Source organism: Stylophora pistillata, chromosome 9, assembly GCF_964205215.1.
Source record: "Stylophora pistillata chromosome 9, jaStyPist1.2, whole genome shotgun sequence".
Classification (NCBI taxonomy): Eukaryota; Metazoa; Cnidaria; class Anthozoa; order Scleractinia; family Pocilloporidae; genus Stylophora; species Stylophora pistillata.
Genome location: NC_142527.1, coordinates 8,332,567 through 8,355,200, shown reverse-complemented (window position 1 = coordinate 8,355,200; position 22,634 = coordinate 8,332,567).

Below are 22,634 nucleotides of genomic sequence, written 5' to 3'. Positions count from 1 at the left end.
CCATCTCCTTCGCCCCCGAATACAAACAAACAGTGAGTGAAATAAACCACGCTATCGGAGTGAACACAACCAGTGACGTCATCAATCCATTTCGCTCAGTACCAGGGACCGGACATGGTTTTGTGTAAAATTTTTGATTTGAACGGTTAAAAAAGATATCTTTCGCTTCTTTTTGGCCAAAGAAAATTATCTCATGATGATCAGCATATTCAAAACTACAGGTTAGAGCAAATATTTCAGATACGAAAATTTCGTTTCAGTAGCACTTTAAATACTGTAAATTCACTTGTATCCATGGATTTGTATTCTCTCTATCATGTCCAGGAACCCATGCTTTGTTGTTGTTTAACCGTGCATAACGAGGAAACGAATCAGAATTCTGCGTCGATGACGCTGTGGTATCCCTGTCTACGATGATAGCCCCGGCCATACCAAGATCAGGTGAAGAGCATCCTATTTAAATGGTAATGAAAATCAAATTTCCTTTAGATTTTACAATTGATGAGGAAAGTAAGTGTTTACACCAACTGAACCTAACTTAAAAAAGACCCAATCTACAATTGAAGCCGAAATCCACTGATAGTCATAAAATAAAATAAATCCAAATACAACATTTGGATTGTGTCCCGTTTCTTTCTTTCTTTTCGTACATATATTATTTGTGGAGTCGAACATAAGAGAAACATTCAACTCTGTTTCTAACGTTATCTAATTAATTAAGTAATGTGAGTCTCGATTATTTAAGAAATCCATTTTTATTACCAGAAATTACAATTATTTGGAGATCAAAAACACTTCTAAAAATTCTATCCTACTGGAAGTATGCTTGCATGACTCTTTCATTGTATGGTTCCACTTAGTACAAGCCGATAGCAAAAAAAAAAAAAAAAACACGTGAAACACGATTTATCCATTCTTACTACTAGATGTGTCTTACATCTGCACGATAAGGGCAAATTTCAAAGGATAAATTTATGGCGAGTCCCATCACGATATGAGTGTCAGGCGCTTAGACCTAATTATTCTTTACGTGGCCGTCAGCACAAGAGACGCCCCTACGTATATTGGACAGTGATGATGTAATTAATAACTTCTTGATTACTGCGGAACTAGATGTTTCATCGACAAAGCAATGCCATCACAGCTTATGCCAACGATGGCTGACATAATAGTCCCTTCGTGCTATTAGTTCAAAGATTGCTCTAGCTGATTTTATTGTAAATGTATGGCTTCTCAGCTCTTTGATGACACATTCACCTCGATGGTAAAATCTTGATTTACATATCTTTCAGCTGAAAGCCACCGTTAATTTCGTCCTCGAACATCTTACTCCCCAAAAACAAACAAAAAAAAAAAAAAATGAAAAAGGAGTATATAAATAACTAATATGAAAAAAACCTTCAAACAATCAACACAAATCTCAGCTGTAGCAAAAGCTTCGTTAACTCTGCAAAAAAGAAATTAGCGTTACTTTAAGTGTTTACGCGGAAAATATTTTGAGCTTTCTTTTTAGTCCACGCTTAAGTAAAAAAATCATGTTAACGTAATTTATTGTAGAGATATACCATAGACATGTTTGTAAGTCAGGTGTAATACTTACAAAATATTATTATAATTAGTTTTATTATTAAATTAAAAGTTTGGTCACGTTAAATAAAGCAAAACAAGCGAACAAACAAACCTTTACACCGTGTTGATACCAATTTCCTCTTCGTGTGTTTTGTTATGCGTGAGTTACTTGGGAGCTGGAAAATTACGTGATTGCATTTGGAAATTGAGCTTTACAAAGTTTGATTGAATCATGCCAGGCAAGAATGATGTCACCATGCGGTAAAAAGAAGAAGACGAGAGAATAAAGAATAAAGAAAGCACATGATTCAATAGTTTCAAAGTTTATTCGGCGGCCAAGTAACAAAACCGGTGTTTCTAGCAGGGCTAATCAGCCGACAAAAGGAAAAACGGTCGTCGTTTAATGCGGAAAATGCGAAAAGTCCAGAAGCAATTGAATTACATCGAGCAGCATCGAGCGATGGCCACTCGACCGAGCGAACTGTCTTAATTATCAAATGATGGACGAGGTAAGAGAAAACTAAACAGCCTGTATAACTTCCGAGTAAGTTATCACGATCAAAATTAAAGTAAAGAGATGGCGGAGGAGCTTTAATTGAGAATTCATAGGGAAATTTGCAAGGCCACCGTAGAGGAGATTAAGCTTGTTGCAAAATATCTAAAATAAAGGAAGAAAACGTGAAGGATAAAACGAAAGTCTCAATTATTAATATTATCACAAATAATATTGAGAAAGAATTGATAAGTATAGAAGAAGAAGAGAAAGTGACTTTCCTTCAAGCTATTGTTGAGATATTTATTGACATTCCACCGCCACTCGAAGATGTTGATGATAATAGTGAGTTATTCGAGGGTTTAAAGAAAGAGATCGAAGAGCTTAAGCTATTGCACAAACAGCACATCTCGGAATCGGGTGGTAAGGGCAAGCCAGAGTGGTGACACGCCACCCTCCTTGAATGCTCTTGTTGAATCCACAAGTGTCCTTAGGCGTCAATTTAAAATAACAGGCCAAATGAAGGCCAAATATCAGTGTTTATAATCAGTGAGGTACTCCTATCCGGACTTTGAAACTATTCCAAAAGCATACTTTCCTTACCATGACCTTTGATTCCTTCGCCTCAAGCTATGATTTTCACTAAGTTAAATAGAAAAAAAAGAAGAGAAAAACAATGCATGTGTCCCCTTAAAAGTAGAATAACCCAGTATAACATGGTAACAACAGAAAGAACCGATTGACGGCGTTTTTTCGTTTATTTTGTGTTATCAATGTCGTTGCATAATACCTAAAAATAAATCCAGGCAATATTACAACATCGGAGAAAATAAAATAAATAAAAAGAAAGGAGACAAACAAACAGACAAACAAACAACAAAAAAAAGAAACTCCCGTCAGCTCTGTTCCTTAAACACCTTATAAAATTTCGATTGCAACCTCACTGACCATTTTCGACCGCACTTCGCACCTAGCTTGTTAAAAAGGCTAACTTCTGGCTAGGATCCTGATTTAAATATGCTACCAAACCTACATTACTTTGAGAAACTATTCTCTGCCTAACAGGTTAGGCTACGACCGGCTCAGGGAAAACAACCAAAAAACACGTGAGGACTCTGAGCTGTGAGGACCTTGTTATAGAAACTAATTTCATAACTCACTTCATGCTTTAGTTCTAACATTCATTGAAAATGACCAAGGGCTGTGTCCCTTATAATTATCTGCTCTCATTTGGATGTCATAACAAATGTAGGATGTTAGCTTATCAATTGTGGCATATGTGCTCCTTGTAACTAATTATTCTTGGAAGTAGGGTGTATCAATAGCCTGCCACTAAACAACATACCCTGATATTCCTTTCCCCACATCGGTAGGTGAACTCCATGAAGCGATTATTCTGTTTGATGAAACATAATTTACAGAGAGTGGGAATGGCCGGCCAGGCAAGCCTGTAAAAATGAATATAATTAAGAAGTGCAGAAAATAAAATAAATGAAAATCGTCACCTGAAAGATATATCTTCATGGTGATATCAACAAATAAAAATAGATAATGCATTAATAGATAGGATAAAAAAAAATAGACATTTCAAACAATTTATTTGCACGGTCTCGTAACGACAAATTAAAATCACATGTAGCAGGTGTTTCAATAACAGTCGGGTGGTAGGTAGATTAACCCAAATGTGATGCGCTGGCCACCCTCTTGTAGCCTTTTCCGGTAAGTAAAGGCTGATAGTTTCTAAAGAAACTGTTTTGGGCTGCGTCGGTGGGGGTAACGAAATAGTTTGAATATATCAACAAAGTTGAAATAGTAAATTGGCCACCGTTACGATTATAAAAGCTGACGTTTCGAGCGTTAGCCCTTCGTCGGGGTACGTCATTGTAATCCCAACATACAAGTAATTCTCTTAAAATTTGTTAAAATCAGTTGACTTTGAGGAACACACAAGTGGCATAGACCAGAAAAGTCCTGAAAATGCCGAGAAATGCAAACGCAAAAGTCTATCTCTTCATTGTCTCTCAGGGGAATCCCATACCTCTGCGCATGAGAGCGAGATGGTATCCCTGTAGGATAAACTGGGATCAGGCCGTTAAGTTGGCTTGTTAGCTCAATTGGTAGAGCGCTGCACTAGTATCACAGAGGTCAGTGGTTCGAATCCCGTACAGGCCTGATTTTTTTCAGGTCTGATTTTCGCTATTGCTTAAATAGTGCTATCTACTGCGAGGATCGTGTATCATATGTGTTTGATATTAATGTTGTTTAGCCGTATTCGAGATTGGAAATTCAAAGTACGATTATGTAGTCTAGGAACAATGTGCTTACCATTGGCAACTCTTCAGTGATATTAATAACACCAAAAGTGATAAGAAATATAATGCAAATAGCAGTCCTCATGATATCTCGTAGATTCCAACTTGACGCTGGTATGGTCGACTTTGTTCGCTGTTGTTGAAATCGAAATTTTATAAGTTGTTTAAGGAACAGAGCTGACACCAGGAAGTTTCTATTTTTTTGTCACAAGACGTCCTAGAATAATTTTTGTGAACCACGGGCTTCAGTTTGCTAAAACAGAAGCTGCAACACACACACAGCAAAAAAAAAAAAAGAAAAAAGAAAACGAAAAAACCGGATTCATCCCGCTGGCTCTGTCCTTATAGCAAGTTTCCATATCATCACCATCGTCCAATAGAAAGTCTTCTCTGAACATTAGTCAGTCGCCACAACTGTAGCGTACGTAGCTACAGTTTAATGAAATATTTCCAAAGCTGAAAACATTCTTAATTTAGGCAAAGCAAGTCTTGAATCGAGTTGATGGCATGATTGAAGAAATGCGTATCAAAATAGATTAGGCAATAATGTTAAAACTATTCAAGAGCGTGGAACATTATGGTAAATCATGACTGAATACTCCAAAACTTTATTTGGCAGTTTCTATATTAATAATCATGTTTTGTTAACGTCCTATAATCCTTGTGGATTTCTTTTAACTGAAGTTTGTATCCAGTTTTTCAACAAATTAGCCTGACTTACCAACGCACGATTACATAAGGTGCTATAAACAATAACATCAATCAAAGCGAATTCAATGAATGACTGAGGGAACCAATAAACAGGTGAGTATCGCCTGTGCTGTTTCATTTACGATTCATATATAGTTTCTTTCTTTCTCACTACAGCCTTTAAATGTATTCAAGCAGATCATGCACGTTGGTTTAGACAGACACGAAATTAAAAACAAAGCTTCAGGGGAATTGTTTGAGCAGCATGCTTCCGGCCAAATTAGGCCATGGCGGCAATCATCTCCTAATTTGTATTTGCACTGTCTTATCTTTATTCACTGAAGACCTTTTTTTAAATGTTATGATAGAAAACACGAAATTCTGGACACTATGAAGGCCAAATGTCAGTGTTTATGGTTAGTGAGTTACTCCTATCCGAACCTTGAAACTATTCCAAGAGCATACGATCATTACCGTGACCTTTGATTGCTTCGCGTCATGCTAAAAGCTTTCATTGGAAAGTGGAAAAAAAAATTGAATAGAAAAAACAGTGTGGCCCCTTAAAATTAAAATAAATTATTTTAACGCGGTAACAACAGAAGCAGCCGATTGAAGCCGGTTTTTCGTTTGTTTTGTGTCGTCAATGTCATTGTTTTTGTTTTGTAAAAAGAAAGCGCATAATACCTAAAAATAAATCCAGCTAGTATTATCACCTGAGAAGAAAAAAACAAAACAAAAAAAACAAAAACAAAAACAAAAAAACCAACAAACAAACAAATGAACAAAAAAAAAATTCTGTCAGCTCCATTCCTTAATCACCTTATAAAATTTCGATCTCAATCTTACTGACCATTTTCGACCGCATCGGCAGTGAATTAGAATCTATGCGATATTATGAGGACCACTTTTTGCAATTTTTTTTCTGTTTGTTTTTGGTGTTACTATTACCACTGGAGACCAAGTCACTAATGGTAGGCACATTTCTCCCTAAGTATTTTATCAAACCTTGAATTTATCGTTGTTAAATATAAACTGAAGGCCAGCAAACATATACAGTGTAAGTAAAATGTGTGGTAGGCGGAAAAAAACAACTACATATACATCCCTACAGACCTGTTTCCTGGTTGCTCACTCATCGGGGGATTTTAATGGCAGAATAATGCGATACCATCGCGTATATACTATACTAATTGCTAATTAACATGGTTTATGCAGTGTGAAAATTGCCAAGTCAGCTGTTGCGTAGGAGGGCTTTGTTTCTGTGTCGGCAGGAAGAGACGAGTTCGTTACGCTTGTTGAGTGTTGATCGGTCTGGGTGGCAGATGATCAGGAATTTCTCTTTAAGGCATACGTTGCATCGTTTGCTTGAGCTGTTGTAGGGCAGGTGGGAAGATAGGACGCGCCAGGTGATGGAATAATCGATGTTGTTTTCTTGAAGTGTCCAGATGTGTTTGCTGAGTTCAGTTGAGTTGCGGTGTTTTGCGTGTCGGAATGATGAGGTGTGGTTGTTGTAGCGGGACTTAAAGTCGTTTGTAGTGAGCCCGATGTATGTGTCTGTCGTGCTGTTGTCTTTACGCGAAATAGTGGGTTGGTAGATGACAGATTGTTGGAGGCAGTTTCCGTCTAGAGGGCATGAGTTTTTCTTACCGGTGAGCATGTTACTTAAAAGGCAATCTCTCTGCAGTCTCTCTAAAGGCGGGGCGCGTCATTTGGGCTCAAAAGGTCGATTTCTTTCAAACTTTGCCCATGCATCTGTCTAAAAGTAATCAAAACCATCTCGGTTTTTCAAAATATTGTAAAATGATTTTTATCTTTCCTAGCGAAATCGCTTCAGTGCTTAAAGGCCCGTTTTTAACAGCGCTGAGCATCAAAAATGCCACAAATTGAATTACTCGTCTTTTCAAAAAACTCTCGTTTGAGGATTTCTTTTCTTTTTTTTTTTGCTTCCGATATTTAAATCGATCCTTTGTAAGAACAAATCACATATGTTTTCCTTTTTAATGTTTTTTTTGACACTCAATTATTTTTCAGTTTGACACCCAGTTTGCCTTTGCCGCCATGACCGTAAATATACAGCTTTTAATCGCAGCTTAGCGCAAAACTACAACTTCTTCCCCATGATATTTTTATTCAAACTAACTAGAATAGGGTAGAAGAGTGTGGAAATATAAAAATAGATTGTGGTTTCGGCAAACTTCTGGACGTAAAGCTAGTCAACATAATATGCACGTTTTCGAAAACTCCACTAACAGTGCACATAAAGCGAACCCAATTATTCACGAAATTTACGTCTACAACCAATGGTTGACGCCTTAATTGAGCACTTTGAATCTTTTTTATGCTTGATGATACCACGAAACAGCATTTAGGAGAAAAAGAAATCTACACCCATCTAGAGAAATACATGCCGCTGAAAGCTAACTCTTCGCTCTAAGCGACCTATTGTTTTGTTTTTTTTACGCAGTAACGAGTAAGAAGAAAAAAATGACTTATAAAGTCAACATAGATACTAAAATAGTCATGTAAATCTCAAATATTTCTTATTATCCGTTTAGAGCGTGTTCATATATATATTACTTAAGGCAGGGATTCTAATTTAGAAAATGTAGCTTGTAATTTTATGATAGCGTGCGCGACGTGAACTAATCTATTTATTGGACCTGTAGCGAAAGCCGAAACCGTGTACCTCCCTGTTAGAACGAAATTTGTTACTTTCGTTACCACCCCCCTCGGGGTGGTTGTTGTTGTGATGTGTGTGTAATAAAAACAACATGGCCGCTTGTTGTGTTCGATCAGTACGTTAGAAATTAAGTGCCTGCGGACCCGAAAATGGACTTATCACATTGGCGGAAGCGGTGGTCCACTCCTATCAGGTCAGAGAATCCTCTCAAAACGGATTTGGAGGCGCTTAGCCCGTTTTTTGTACGATCGGAGGTCGGGGATAGCACAATTCCAGCGACCGAAACACCACGTGCTTCGACTTCAAAGTTACCAGAGGTCGGGGATAGCACACTTCCAGCGACTGAAACACCACGTGCGTCGACTGCAAATCCATTCCGACGTAACGATGCTGACTTGTTAACCCTCGCAAAGTCATCAGAGGTCGGAGATAGCACACTACTTCCAGCGACCGAGACGTCACGTGCTTCGATTGCAAATCCATTCCTGGAGTTGGGAGTGGAGAAATTTTCCCACAAGTTTCCCATGAGTTCACATGTTTCGGCGCCGTCGTAGCTTCCCATTGTTACCCTTGCAAAGCCACAAGGGTTGACGGTGGTCCGTCAAACAAGGAAACCTGTTAAACTACCGGAAGATTTCGATGGAAAACAACCCCTGAAAGAATATCTGATGCATTTTGAGCGCTGCTCGATCGTCAATGGATGGACCGAGGAAGAAAAGGCGATGTTTCTGGCCGCCAGTCTTCGTGGTGACAGTAGGAAATTATTAAGTGGACTCACGGATTCAGATTGTCAACAATACGACAAAATTGTGGAGAGATTGCAGCTACGATTCGGCGTGGAGAAACAAGCCGAGTTACATCAGGTCAGGCTGTTAAATCGTCGACAATTCGAAGGTGAGAGTTTACAAGTGTTAGCTACAGATATTCGTTCAATGGTAGATCTAGCATACCAGGATTTGGGTGCTTCCGTGCAGGAACGTTTTGCTGTCCAACATTTTATTGATGCTTTGAGTGATAAGGATGATAGGCTGTATCTTAGACGGGAAAAACCGGGAACTCTTGACCAAGCCCTTTCCCTAGTTAGAGAGTCGGAATCCCTCCGACTTCTAGACAACAATAATTCTTTCAGACGGGCGGGTAGTAAAGTCAGAGCCATGGAAACAGAACGAACACAATTGCAAACAAAGGTGGATGGGCTTAGGCTTCAGATAGACCAGCAACAACAGCAATTAGAAGCTCAGCAAAGCATCATCACGCAATTGAATGAGTTTCTTGCAAACCAACTACAGCCGCAGGGTACCCCAACTATCAGAAATGACGTGCTACAGGGAAACCAAACCAGGGGATGAGAATGCTGGCATTGTGGAAAAAGGGGACACATGAGAAAAGAATGCCCTAAACGAAGGGGACGACCGGCAACTGACCAGTACTCGGGAAACCGGAACAGTGTGTCCTCGAGGGCCCAGTAGGATACCTGGACAGTCATGGGCCTCAAAGTTCTAACACTGCAGTTAACAATCTCAAAGAGGGTGGGAATGTGACAGTAGCACCTAATCGGAGATCTCGCCCCTATGGACTTTATGTCATTGGGTTCATAGGACAGTGTAAAGTTGTTTGGCTGGTAGATACGGGTGCCGTGAGAAATGTTTTATCCTATGAGTGCTACAAGCAGTTACCTGAGGATGCTAAATTCCCCTTACGTGAAGATGGCTCACAAGTGTTTGTGGCAGACGGGCGCAGAACCAATACGTACGGCACAGGGGAGATTACTATAAGGATAGGAACTCAAGATGTAAGCTTACGTGTACTGGTAGCCGACATTGAGGACTCTGCCATATTAGGCATGGGATTCTTGTCTGATGTAGATGCAAAGATTGACCTAGTTCAGCAACAACTTATTATCAATGGAGAGGAAATTGACTGTTGTAGTGAGTTTCCAGCAACTCAGTCTCAGATGTGTAACTCGCCGTGTTGTAGTGATAGAACCACATTGTGAAGCAGTAATTCCAGTTCATCTTATCCACCGACAGTCCAAAGCTGAAAATGCTAATCAAGGATTACGAATCCTAGAGCCCTGTGGCAACCGTCTACAAGACAAAGGCCTGTATATTGGAAGGACTCTGGTTTCTGCAGGAGATAACGGCCTTGTACCAGTGCGAATTCTTAACACTGCTGACAAAACGTAAACCATCGGTGCTCAGACTGTGGTAGCTGTGGCCAAACCAGTTTCCAACGTGGCAGAGCTGGAGTTTCCTGAAATTAACTCTCAGGGCTCCACAAGTGGAATTGACCAAAGCCAGAGGAGGGCGGAGGAAAGTGGAGACTTGTTACCAGATCCACTCAGAGAACTTTGGCGGCGCAGTTCAGAACAGTTGACCGAAGAAGAAAGCCAGGCAGTTGCTGGACTCTTACACCGGCATAAAGACTTATTCTCCTTATCAGAACAAGATCTTGGCAGAACCAACCTAGTGACACACAATATCGACACAGGCGATGCAAGACCAATCAAACAGCATCCTCGCCGCACATAACCATCGAAACATGCGGAAATTAAGAGGCAGGTGGAGGACTTGTTACAACGTGGAATTGTGAAGAAATCCAACAGTCCGTGGTCATCTCCTGTGGTGTTAGTTACCAAGAAGGATGGCTCGCAAAGGTTCTGTGTAGATTACAGACAGGTCAACGCAGTATCAGTCAAAGATGCTTACCCGTTGCCAAGGATTAATGACTCTCTGTGTTCTCTTTCCGGTGCAAAATGGTTCTCCACCTTGGATCTGGCATCGGGGTATTGGCAAGTCCCTAGGGACCCAGCTAGCAGTGGTAAAGCAGCCTTTGTAACCATTTCTGGTCTCTACGAGTGAAATGTTATGCCTTTCGGTCTCTCTTCATCACCAAGTACCTTTGAAAGATTAGTGGAACTGATCTTAGCAGGGCTAAGGTTTGAGACCTGTCTCATCTACCTTGATGATACAATTGTGTATGGGAGAACTTTTCAAGAGGAACTGGAGCGTCTAGAGGAAGTGTTCGTTAGCTTTGCATCAGCTGGACTTAAGTTAAAACCAAGCAAGTGTCTGCTGTTCCAGAAACGCGTCGCATATCTTGGCCATATTGTATCTGAGAAGGGCATCGAGACTGACCCTGCGAAGGTTAAACGAGTTCATGAGTGGCCAGTACCTGAGAATGCAACTGAAGTAAAGAGCTTTCTAGGACTTGCCAGTTACAATCGACGTTTTGTTCCAAATTTTGCCCTGGTAGCCAGGCCTCTTCACAAACTGACTGAAGTAAATGTTGACTTTACTTGGACATCCGAGTGCCAGGTGTCGTTTGATACCTTGAAGACCTTGTTGGCCACAGCTCCTGTCTTGTCATACCCAGATTTCACTGCGGAGTTCATACTTGACACTGATGCCAGCAACCATGGTATTGGAGCCGTCTTGAGTCAGTTAAAGAATAGGGGTGGAGCATCCAGTTGCTTATGCGAGCAGAACGTTGACCAAGGCCGAGAGAAACTACTGCGTTACGCGGAAAGAGCTGCTTGCTGTTGTGGAGTTTGTGAAGCAGTTTCGTCATTATTTGCAGGGGCCGAAGTTTCGCATAAAGACTGACCACGCCCCCTTCGTTCAGTGCTTAAAGTCAAGGAACCAGAGGGACAGTTGGCAAGGTGGATAGAGTTCCTCAGTGTGTTTACATATGAGATTGAGTATCGAGAAGGCCAACGACATCAAAATGCTGACGCCATGTCACGAAGACCTTGTAACGATGGTTGCAAATGGAGTAAGGAGTGGAAGAAGGTTGAGCAAGTGGTTAGTGTTGCTGTTCAGATTGATGTTTCCCAGGGTAGGAGTGACGAGTTTGTAAAGGAGCAAACGGAAGTTCTTCACGATAAGCGAGGTGGAGCAGAATTGTCGTCAGCTACTACTGAACGTTGCTTTACCAATGATCAGCCTGAAACTTGGTGCAAAACGATCAAACTGGAACCAACGTGGACTCGAGAGTACCTTCATGAGCAACAAGCAGCAGATCCTAGCCTAAAGGTGATATTACAGTGCAAAGGTGCAAGTGCAGTCCGACCGAAGTGGGAAGATGTCTGTCCATATGACCGCCCAGTGAAGGCACTTTGGGCCCAGTAGGACCAACTGGAAATCCGAGATCAAGTACTATGGCGGAGGTGGGAAGAGGGAAGTGGTACTAGAATACAGTACCAGATTGTACTTCCAAGCAACCTGCAAGAAACGGCGCTCAGAACTCATCACAACCATACAACTGCAAGTCACCGGGGTGTCAACAAGACACTGGGAGCGCTTAGAGCTCGGTACTACTGGCCAGGCCTAACTTCACAAGTCAAGAGATGGATCAAAGTTTGTCATGAGTGTGGTGCCAAGAAGAGCTGGGGACGGAAGTGACGTTCGCCTCTGAAACAATACGTGGTTGGTGCTCCGATGGAACGTCTTGCGATGGACATACTTGGACCACTACCTCAGACACCTCGTGGTAATAAATTTGTTCTTGTTGTAACTGACTACTTTTTAAAGTGGACTGAAAGCTATCCTATCCCGAATCAAGAAGCTGTTACAGTAGCTGAAAAGTTGGTGGGTGAGTGCGTGTGTCGTTTTGGAGTTCCTCGGGAGTTACATAGTGATCAGGGAACAAACTTTGAGTCCAAAGTCATGGCTGAAGTGTGTAAGCTCTTGGATATCGAGAAAACTAGAACCACCCCATTGCATCCACAGTCAGACGGACAGGTGGAACGGTACAATCGAACATTGGTTGAAATGCTGCGAGGAAAACTTAAAAAAAGTCAAGAGGACTGGGACTTACAACTTCAACCTTGCATGATGGCCAACAGAAGCTCTGTGCATGAGTCTACAGGGGAAACCCCAAACATGCTAATGCTTGGACGTGAAATTGAAGTCCCACTTGACGTAGTCACTGAGTCAACTCCAGATACGCCGCCTCTGTCAACTGAGTATGCATTGGCCCTTCAACAGAGACTGTCTGGCGCCCACGAGGTAGCACGATGACATCTCGGAAAAGCAGCAGAACGGCAGAAGAGAAACTATGACAAACGAGTGTCCAGTAAGCCTTTCCGGGTGGGAGACAGCGTCTGGCTGCACAACGTACGCCGAAAGAGAGGCAGGAACCCCAAGTTGGATTGTCCGTGGAAAGGGCCTTATTTGGTGGTGTCTGTGTTGTCAGATGTAACCTATCGTATTCAAAAAAGTCGAAGGGCAAAAGCTAAAGTTATTCACGCAGACCGACTCAAGCCATATCTCGGACCAGCATTGAGGAGCTGGATTTCGGAGGAAGGAGAGACTGTTACGCCTGTATCCCAAGTTGCGAGTGTTGGAGAAACTGAGCCTGTTATCTCGGGTGGCTCTGTTCCAACTGTGCTGAGGGAAGGTGTTCTGGATGGCAGCATTGCCGTGGAGTCTCAGAATTCTGTTCATGGTAGCATCCAACCTGATTCAACAACAATGACCGAAAAGCCTGAATCTGATGCGGAGAACAGTGACGACGAAGCAGACACGAGAAGGGATACAGATGCAGAGATACCTGCTGATGCCCTGCCAGTGGTTCCAGTTGTAGACCAACAAGGCGTGTTGGAGAAGGACAGTGGGACCCCTTCCCGAGGAAGCCTACCACATAATGTACGGACACGTTATGGAAGGGAGCGGAGAGAACCAAATCGTGTCGGTGATTGGGTCTAACCCCTTCATTACCTTGGACATTGAACACTCAAATAGACTTTTGAAGAGTTTCTCAAGCGTGATAGACAGGAGGAACTTTGAGTGACATTAGTTTCTGTTGTTTACTGATCAGTGCTTGTTGTTTTAGAAGAACTTTACAAGACGTTCAGAGCTGTTGTTAAATTGTTAACTTTATTCGTTCCTGTTGGAGCAGTTAGCACCGTGACACTGAGGACAGTGTCTCTTAGGAGGGGGAGCATTGTAGCGATAGCCGAAACCGTGTACCTCCCTGTTAGAACGAAATGTGTTACTTTCGTTACCACCCCCCTCGGGGTGGTTGTTGTTGTGGTGTGTGTGTAATAAAAACAACATGGCCGCTTGTTGTGTTCGATCAGTACGTTAGAAATTAAGTGCCTGCGGACCCGAAAATGGACTTATCACAGACCCATCTTCTGTGTTTATAACCCAAAAGTTCCCATGAAATCGCCAGAAAATGATATATTTACCATAACATAGTAAATAAACCAGATGGATTGTTATTCTACCCAAGATACTTGGCGTTAATTCTGGGAAATGGATGTTTTGAATGATTCGCACTCGCCCGAATACTTCTTATACAAAGCGCAATCCAAATATGATCTTTACCTGGGTTTTTTTGTTCTGAACGGCTGTCTAACGCGTAAATTTTCTTGAGAAGAAAGTCGGTTTTCCTTTTAAATCTTAGTCATGATGTCAGTGCGTTCTCAGCTGTCGTTATGGGTCAACTGTTGCTCGATTGATTTATCAAAGTACTTTAGAGAAGCCTTGCTTAATTTGTGGTAAATACTAATTGAAAAAAAATAATAATCCGCAGACAACCGAAGTGTTTGTGTTGTAACACTTTTTGCTGATTCCATTGTGGATCCTTCGTTGACATTTGCATTCCAGATGTTTCTTGGGGAATGAAAACAAAACGAAACAAAAAGCAGTGCAGAGCAAAAAGCACTAAGGAAGTTCATAGGGAGGGTTAATCATTTCCATGAGGAGAGTCAGATGTTCGCACTCACCCACGAGGGTAAGAGCAGCAATATTAGAAAAAAAAATTATTTTAATGTAAGCCAAAGCCTTTTTTTATTTTCATATGTTATTTACATAGATGCTAAAGGTTAAGGCTAAAAAGAATGGCGGGGTATTGTGCTTGTTCTTCAGACCAGTGCTAAGGATCCAAGACTAAAGTTAACTTAAAATACTCTTTCGATAAAGTTACTCTATTAGACATCTTGGTGAGGGATGTAATTTACAAAAAAAAAAAAATTATAACAATAATAGTAAGAACAACTAAGAACGTGTCCACGAGAGCACCAGGCAGTCGTGATACATGCCATCTCACCGATCTCAGTGGAACTTTGTCAGTTCAAAGGATCTACCCCAAAACTCAAAATGACAAACTGGTGTCTGCTTTGGTTATTTCCGGGGGGGAGATAGACCATCCCCCCGGTTTTCCTAGGTTTTCACTAAAAAATAGCCTCAAAATAGGTAAAATGTAAAAAGCTCGTATTGCAACTGTATTTAAAAAAAATATTGTGACGGTTTGCATACACATTGGTACATCCTTTATAAACGTACGATACAAGTTTCAGTCGATTTGATCGACGCCTTGTCAATCAACAGACGTGAATAAATTAGAATGTTTTTACATTTTTCGATTCACTCAAATATTTGGTAACTCTGAGATCAAATATCTCCCCTTGCCAGAAAGCTAAAAGAATAATTTGGACGGCCCTCTCTAGTCCATTATTTCATCTCTGAAAATCATGAAAAAAATCTTTGGGCACAGCCATATTTTTTTCTGGAATGCCTTTTGAAATCCGCAACTGTGAAAGCTTCTCTCAACTACACCTGTCACGCAATTCTAGCTGTAGGTAGTTATTTAGGTAAGTATACCATCTCATCATTTTATAGCTCTTTAAACAAGATAATTAATCAAGGAAGCTAAGAAATGTAAGCAACTTTCCAGATTCTCGGTAAGAATTGGAAATATCACGTTTAAAGAGAGGCATGTAAGCGAAACATTGATGGGAGAATCGTACTGTTTCTCCCTTTTGTCGCTTATTTAGGAGATTTGTTAAAAAATAGGCAAATATCGCTTTCTTACAGCGAAAAAAATGATATTAGTCTTTGATTTGATTGTTTACCATCACAGTTTATAATCAAGAGATTGTAACAGGAGAGGAGATTTTAAAGTCACATGCCGCGCGCTTATTGACATACAAGGTCCCGAGTACAACAACTTCGACTTTTACATAGAGGGGATGACGAGAAACTCTGCTCTCTCGCTTGAGAGGTGATATAGATAGCTCTATCAAGTTCATAAATTGCATTATTTCTCCAGAAAATAAGACTGGTAAGTGTTGTTCCCACACAACACCATAATGGTCCATAATGAAATTCCCACGCAAAATAATATTTATAGCGTGACCTCGTGACCTTTCATAATTATCAAGCCCTTTTTCAAGGCAACACCACCAGAATGTTTTAAAAACCTTTATCATTGTGCAAGCCAGATGTTACATTGCGCACTTGGGGGTTCCGTTGCGCAGTGACGGGCTCAGGTGTCCTGGTCTCGTTTAAAACATTTCTGTATGCTGCAAATGGGCCAGCATAATACGCTTCCGCTGCCTTTTTTATCACCATAATTCAACCAATATTTTTTTTGGGAACTTTTGTAAATGATAAGCTAGTCACGTTACAAGTACGAGATCGTGATGTATTTGAGGGTTATAGATGTTATCGTGACTCCAAAAACAACCATACACGTTCCTGTACCGTCTGAAAAAGGTCACGCACGTACAACACCTTAAGCACATCTTGCGTCGTTGCGGATGCCTTCCGTTTGCTTCACCGAGTCTGTGAGCCCCAAACACATCATGTACTCATGCATGTCACGTCGTAAAAAAAATCTGACTGATGCACAACATCTTGGGGGCACCTAAACGCTTGCTTCACACTATGCGTACAACTCGAAAATAGATATTTAAATTTACAATCCTTGTAAAAGCTCCTTGATGAAGTCTGCTATTGTCAGACGAAACGTGTAGGAGATTAAATAGAGAATGCTCACTAGTTTATCATTGAAAAAAAAGTTTCGATTAAGAAAAAACAAAACAGAATAAAACTGTCATCTTGCTCCTAATCCGGGTTTGAGTCAAGGGCTGCTATGTAACAGTGTGTCAAGTTTAGCCATCCGCACAAGCAATGACCAGACATACCATGACCGACGTACAGGCATTGAATAACTTGTCGCACGAGAGTAGAGGCTTGAGAATTTGGCATGCTTATGATATTGGAGGTGGATAGCGCAGACCAGCTGGCACGGTTTGGAACACCCCAGGGCCCCACTAGACCACTAACCAGAACTGGTTTACTACAGAGGTCCCCCGCTGCAAACAGGACTGAGAACGAAGAGGATGATGCGGATGATCTGGCCTCAGATATTCCGTCATAGGTAAACAATTCAAGGACGAACAGAATCTAACACCGGACAATCTTTATGAGCAATTTACCATCTTAAAGAAATGTCGTGGAAAGTTTGAGTGCCTTATTTATGAGATGCTTTTCATAAAGAAAAAGAGACCGACTCTGAACAATAGAAAAGACTCCATAGCAGCCAAACTTTTTAATTAAATATGTTCATTCTTTTTGTTTATTTTCACCTCAAAGTTCACGTTACTGAACTTACTATAATTTGCATTTGATAATGGTGACATGTCGCCGAAACGTCATGTTTTGATATCGCTAATTTTTATTCTGAAGTATTTTTCTAAACCTTTCTTTATTAGATGTTGAAAATGACCAAACGAGGCAGAGGATAAGGTCGGACCTTGAACTTTAGGATATTAATTTGTCCTCTTTCACTGAGTTACCAGCTGCCGGAGGTAGATTGTTTATCAGTAATTGCGCATTAAAATTCAGCCGTTGTTTCATTTGCGAGCAAAAAGAGCTCAGCTAATCGTGAGAATTTACAGCCGTCTTCAGTTTACAGTTAGGCCTATTCAGACTCTATGAGTCCGCATCTGATTCGATTTTCGTAACTTTTAGCATATGGGGAGTGGCAACATTTAGTCGAAGGCCGCAGGGTACAGGGCACAGCTACCATTAGGTTACTAAAGGGCACAGCTACCATTAGGTTAGCTAGAAATACAGACCTTTGCCTCTCGCTTCTCGTTCAAATTTATTGCCATGCTTCCGAAAACAACTGGATATTTTTTCGTATTTTTTTAATCATTACCTAACTGTGTTTATTTTCGCGGAGTCTACAGATAAAAATATCGCGGCCCCATTCTTTAAGTCACGCAATTAAGAGGAAATGTGGCCAAAAATGGAACATTTTCAAAATATGGTGGCAACAGCCAAAAAATCGATTCGGCTCATATTCTCAAGTTAGGTAGGCCTTATAGTGAAAAAAAAGCGCTGCATACTTCGTTTGGCTGAATATCGTTTTATTTTCGAGAAAATCGATAACAGCTGAATTTCGCCCAAATGCCGCTTTTGAAGCTCAAAATTTCAGACGAATCTCGGGGCGCCACGCTACAAATTGAAGACACTTGGACCGTTAAAAACTACCAAATCTTGAAAAACGACATCAATACATAATTTGACAGCAATTTGAGCAATTCTTGATCCTTTATTTACACAACGTAATTGAACTTATCCGACCTTCTTCTAACAAGATTAAAAATAGGTGAAAAGTAACCTGTTATTTAACTATGTGCTATGCAAAATAATCGACTGAAAATCTGGCTTTTGGAAGGCGAAGTGTGGTTCTTTTTAGTCTCCAAAGTATTTTTTTGGGGAAATGATCCAGCGCGATTTAATCAAATTTTAAAGTTGGATAAAATGAGCTGATTTGACGATGCCGTCAGTTATTCGTAAATGTACACATTCACACGCAAACTCGATTGTTTCGCATTTTACATTTAATCTACAGCTAATTTAATATAATATCATATTACCGCCCATATTGCTGTATCACGAAAGGAGATTGCAGTCCTGAAATTGTTGCATTGCTCCCATAATAGCGTTATAACTTGGCAGGATAGTCAACACCTCCTTCTAACGGAGATGAAAAAACGCGGAGCCCTACTTCGTGGAGTACCCTATGGAGTACCTGGATGGAGTACTCCTAAAAATCATGTATTAGTCAAATAAAATACTTTATGAACATGGTGAACCGTTTAGATGTACATATCCTGATATATTTTGAGCTTGTCAGCTCTCCGATTGTCGTAGTTCGATGTAGTACAAGAATTGACCGCCATCTTGAAATTAACATTAAACTGCTGACCACTTCCAACGGAAAGCTTTAATGTTGCTAGCATCCATAAACGTTATCGTTAATAGGCCGACTACCATCTATTTTCATATGATCTTTAAGAGGTCAAAAGGAGGGAAAACCTTCATTCTGCAACGGGTTTTACGTCTTCCAAAATACCTGTTTATGTGTGGCGTCTGTAAGGAGTGTGGTGCCCCATCTAGTAAGACATGGCCTCATGGGTTTCTTAAGTGTGCGAAACGATGAGGATACAAGCTTAAATTTGTAGGTTGAGACTTAAAAAGGTAATCCCTATATTTAAACTGAGCTTCTCCTCACCCATCGATTTGTAGCGCAATAAAATTGAGGTATGTAAAGAAACCAAAAGAAAAAATTAACAGTGACGGGTCGGCAAATAAATCCGACTAGGGTTGTTGATGTGGGAAGTGCAGTAAGCTTAAATATTTTACCTTGTACAGAAATCGAAACAGTGGGTTTAGTTCATCACATGGAGTTGTTTGTCTTCTCGTCAAAGGACTCATTACGCAGCGGTAAAACCAAAATGGAGGAACCAGTAAGACTGAGAGCCCTAGTCCCCTGTCCCCCCAAAAAATGGATCGTAGCGAACTGTGACATTCGGAGAGCTGGTAAGCTCAATATATTTTAGGATATGTACATCTAAACGACTCACCATGATCATAAAATATTATTTTTGACCAATACATGACTTTTAGGGGTACCCCATTAAGGTACTCCATAGGGTACTCCATGGAGTAGAGCTCCGCGTTTTGTCATCTCCCTCCTAATAATGATTGTTTTCAAAGCGTATCTCAGGGTTTCTCTCTTTCCATTTCGTTGAAAAGGGGGCTGTAATTACTTCACGTAAGAGATCTTTGTTTAAATACAATTCTTTGACTAAACTGCAAACCAAATGTTGGCGAAATGTTACTAGTTCAGAAACATATTTCTGGTATGTGGTATAACGCTAATTAATTCAAAATTATGGTGCACAGAAATCGACAACTCCGCAAAAATACAACTTTGGACTGTGAAGCACGTGGCTATAGGGACTAACGTCGAGTGTTACATAAAGGAAACAGGAGCAAACAATTATTTAACTCCGATCTGTAACGTGTTGTGTTGTTTTAACTCAACCATTTATTTTAGGACCAAAATAATACATACAGCAAAACCGCGGGAAAGATACTGCACGTGACAATTCACGTTATGTAAACAACGTGTGACCCAGAAATTGTCCCATTATGTAATCGCACAATCAGATACTGTTACACGATCCTTATTGAGTTCATACTTTTCATTTGTAAATTATTATTTAGGTTGATAAAGCTCATTTTAGGACAAAACGAACGAAAGATAAACCTAGTTCGGTGATTAAAACCTCTGCTTGCTACAATACTACTGTATTTTACTGTTGATAAGTTTTCAACTTCCCTGTACTCTTACTAAATTTTCTTCTGTTGACGGTTTGTAATATTCAAAATAAGTTACATTCAAACCTACCAAATGAAACTCAGAGGGGTGTTTTTATCGTTAATCGCTGAAACCACACTGAGTGTCTATAGAAACACTTGGTGCTTATTTTGTGTAAGAAGGAATCGGTCGAGATGACAATTACCTCGAGTAGAGGTAAGGATTTTAAATAATTTACAACTATTTTTAAGACGCTGAAAAATTTAATCGTATTTGTTTCCTCTTCCTTACTATTTTAATCTCTATTGATTGTTTGATTAATTTCAGAAATTACCTTGAAACTGGCTTTTCGTTTACTAATAAAATGAATTGCAGAGAAAAGATGTGAACTCCGCAACAGCATTGCGTGTCATTCTCTTCATTAGGATATTTGCTTCTCGTTCAAAACTATAGTAAGAGTACACTGTGACTTCGGTAGACGATCCAGAAAACGGGAAACAGTAATTATACCTCTTCTTGCCTGTTCAAGGCGGATTGAGAGCAATTCCGCTAGTCTCGGTTTTTCAGGGCCAGAGGACGAAGTTCACCTAGTTCTTACCCGAGCAGCCATATTCTCTCCTCCTGCTGACATACATTCCATGGCAATTTGTCCCTCGCTTAGAGGAAAGTTTGGTTTGGGGTGAACGAGAGGCTCTAGTTCGAGGCGCAGAGTTCCTTCTGATATATCAAACCACGCTCAAAAATGCATCGCCACATGATGCATTGAGTGGCTTTGGACTTCTATAACAAGCAGTCATTCACTTCTTAAATTTCGATAGGCACAACACGGGTTTGTTTACTTTCTTTTTTCTGGTTAAATCTAGATGTCAATCTTTTCCCGATGGGCGTGAACATTCTGGTCTGACCAGACAACAGGCTTATGTTAAATTTTTCATCACGCATCACCCACGCTCTATAATATTTCGCCAAATAATGCATTGATGGCTATGGGCCCGACCATATTAGAGGAGGACAGATCACTACTTGGCTACCTTCTTGGGCAAGAATACTAAATAGCTAACTAGTTTAGTTGATATTTCAAGGCCACTGTTTCCAAAATGCAAGTATTTAATGTAGGTATACCGACTCGCACTCGAGTCTGCTGCGTCAGCTGGTGCAAGATTACTTAAGCAGAAATGGTTTTATTTCCAGATGTGAGCTTTTTTGGGACCACTGCCGGGAAAAAGTGGGTGTGAAAAATGTGAACGTGCTACCTGGGTCGTAGTCTTACCACCCGTACGAGTAACTTAACAAGGCACAGTAGTCTCTGGAGAAGATGTAGTATAATTATAAAGCTGTTGACCGTTTGCTTTTACAAACATTTCAGCGAACGTCGTGATTTTCCCTTATAAAACTTCTTTTAAAAAAACAAATATTCAAGCACTACACTTTTCTTTGTCGCACATCTGCAGTGATGAATGACGGACTATGCACTTTGCAGATCTTTCGGTTTTTTTTGTCCTAAAATGAGCTTTATCCCCCGAAATACCATGAAACATTAAATTATGATACATTAAATTATGACACATTAAATTATGATACATTAAATTATGATACATTAAATTATGATACATTAAATTATGATACATTAAATTATGATACATTAAATTATGATACATTAAATTATGATACATTAAATTATGATACATTAAATTATGATACATTAAATTATGATACATTAAATTATGATACATTAAATTATGATACATTAAACTATGATACATTAAATTATGATGCATTAAATTATGATACATTAAATTATGATACATTAAATTATGATACATTAAATTGATATATTAAATTATGATCGGAGTTAGATAATTGTTTCCTCCTGTTTCGTATGTAACACACGACCTTAGTTCCTGTAGCCACGTGCTTCATAGTCCAATGTTTTCTTTTTGCGTTTTATTTCCGTAGACCTTATTTTGAATTAACTAGCCTTATTCTGCACGCGAGAAACACAGACCTCTCAAGTCTCACGATTTTCAGTTCAATCTCACGGTTTCACGACGAGACAGACAAATCTCAAAATAAATAGGAGCGCAAGCTGAGAGGATAAACTTTTGGTATAATTTCATTTATGGCTTGCTGGCATGGAGGTAAGTTTTTTTGTGCCAATTCTTTGCAAATCCGTAACAAACCAAGCTGTTACGTTCTTCATCCTTCTGTTCGCTGGAAACACCGCGAGTAGTCCATGACCATATATAGAACACCTTTTCCAAATTAGGTCATCATAACCAGTCTCTAGCATTTTGACACGACACATTTTCAAAATGGCGGCAAATGATGAACCTGATGAATATTTAAAGTTTATTTCTGTGTTGTTAAGGTCCACACATGTTTTAAGTAAATTATTAGCAGGAAAAAAACACTTTCTCTTACTTTAAGAACCTGTGTTTACTTGGTTTGGTCTGCCTGTCGACCAATCTCCAGATTTTTTTAC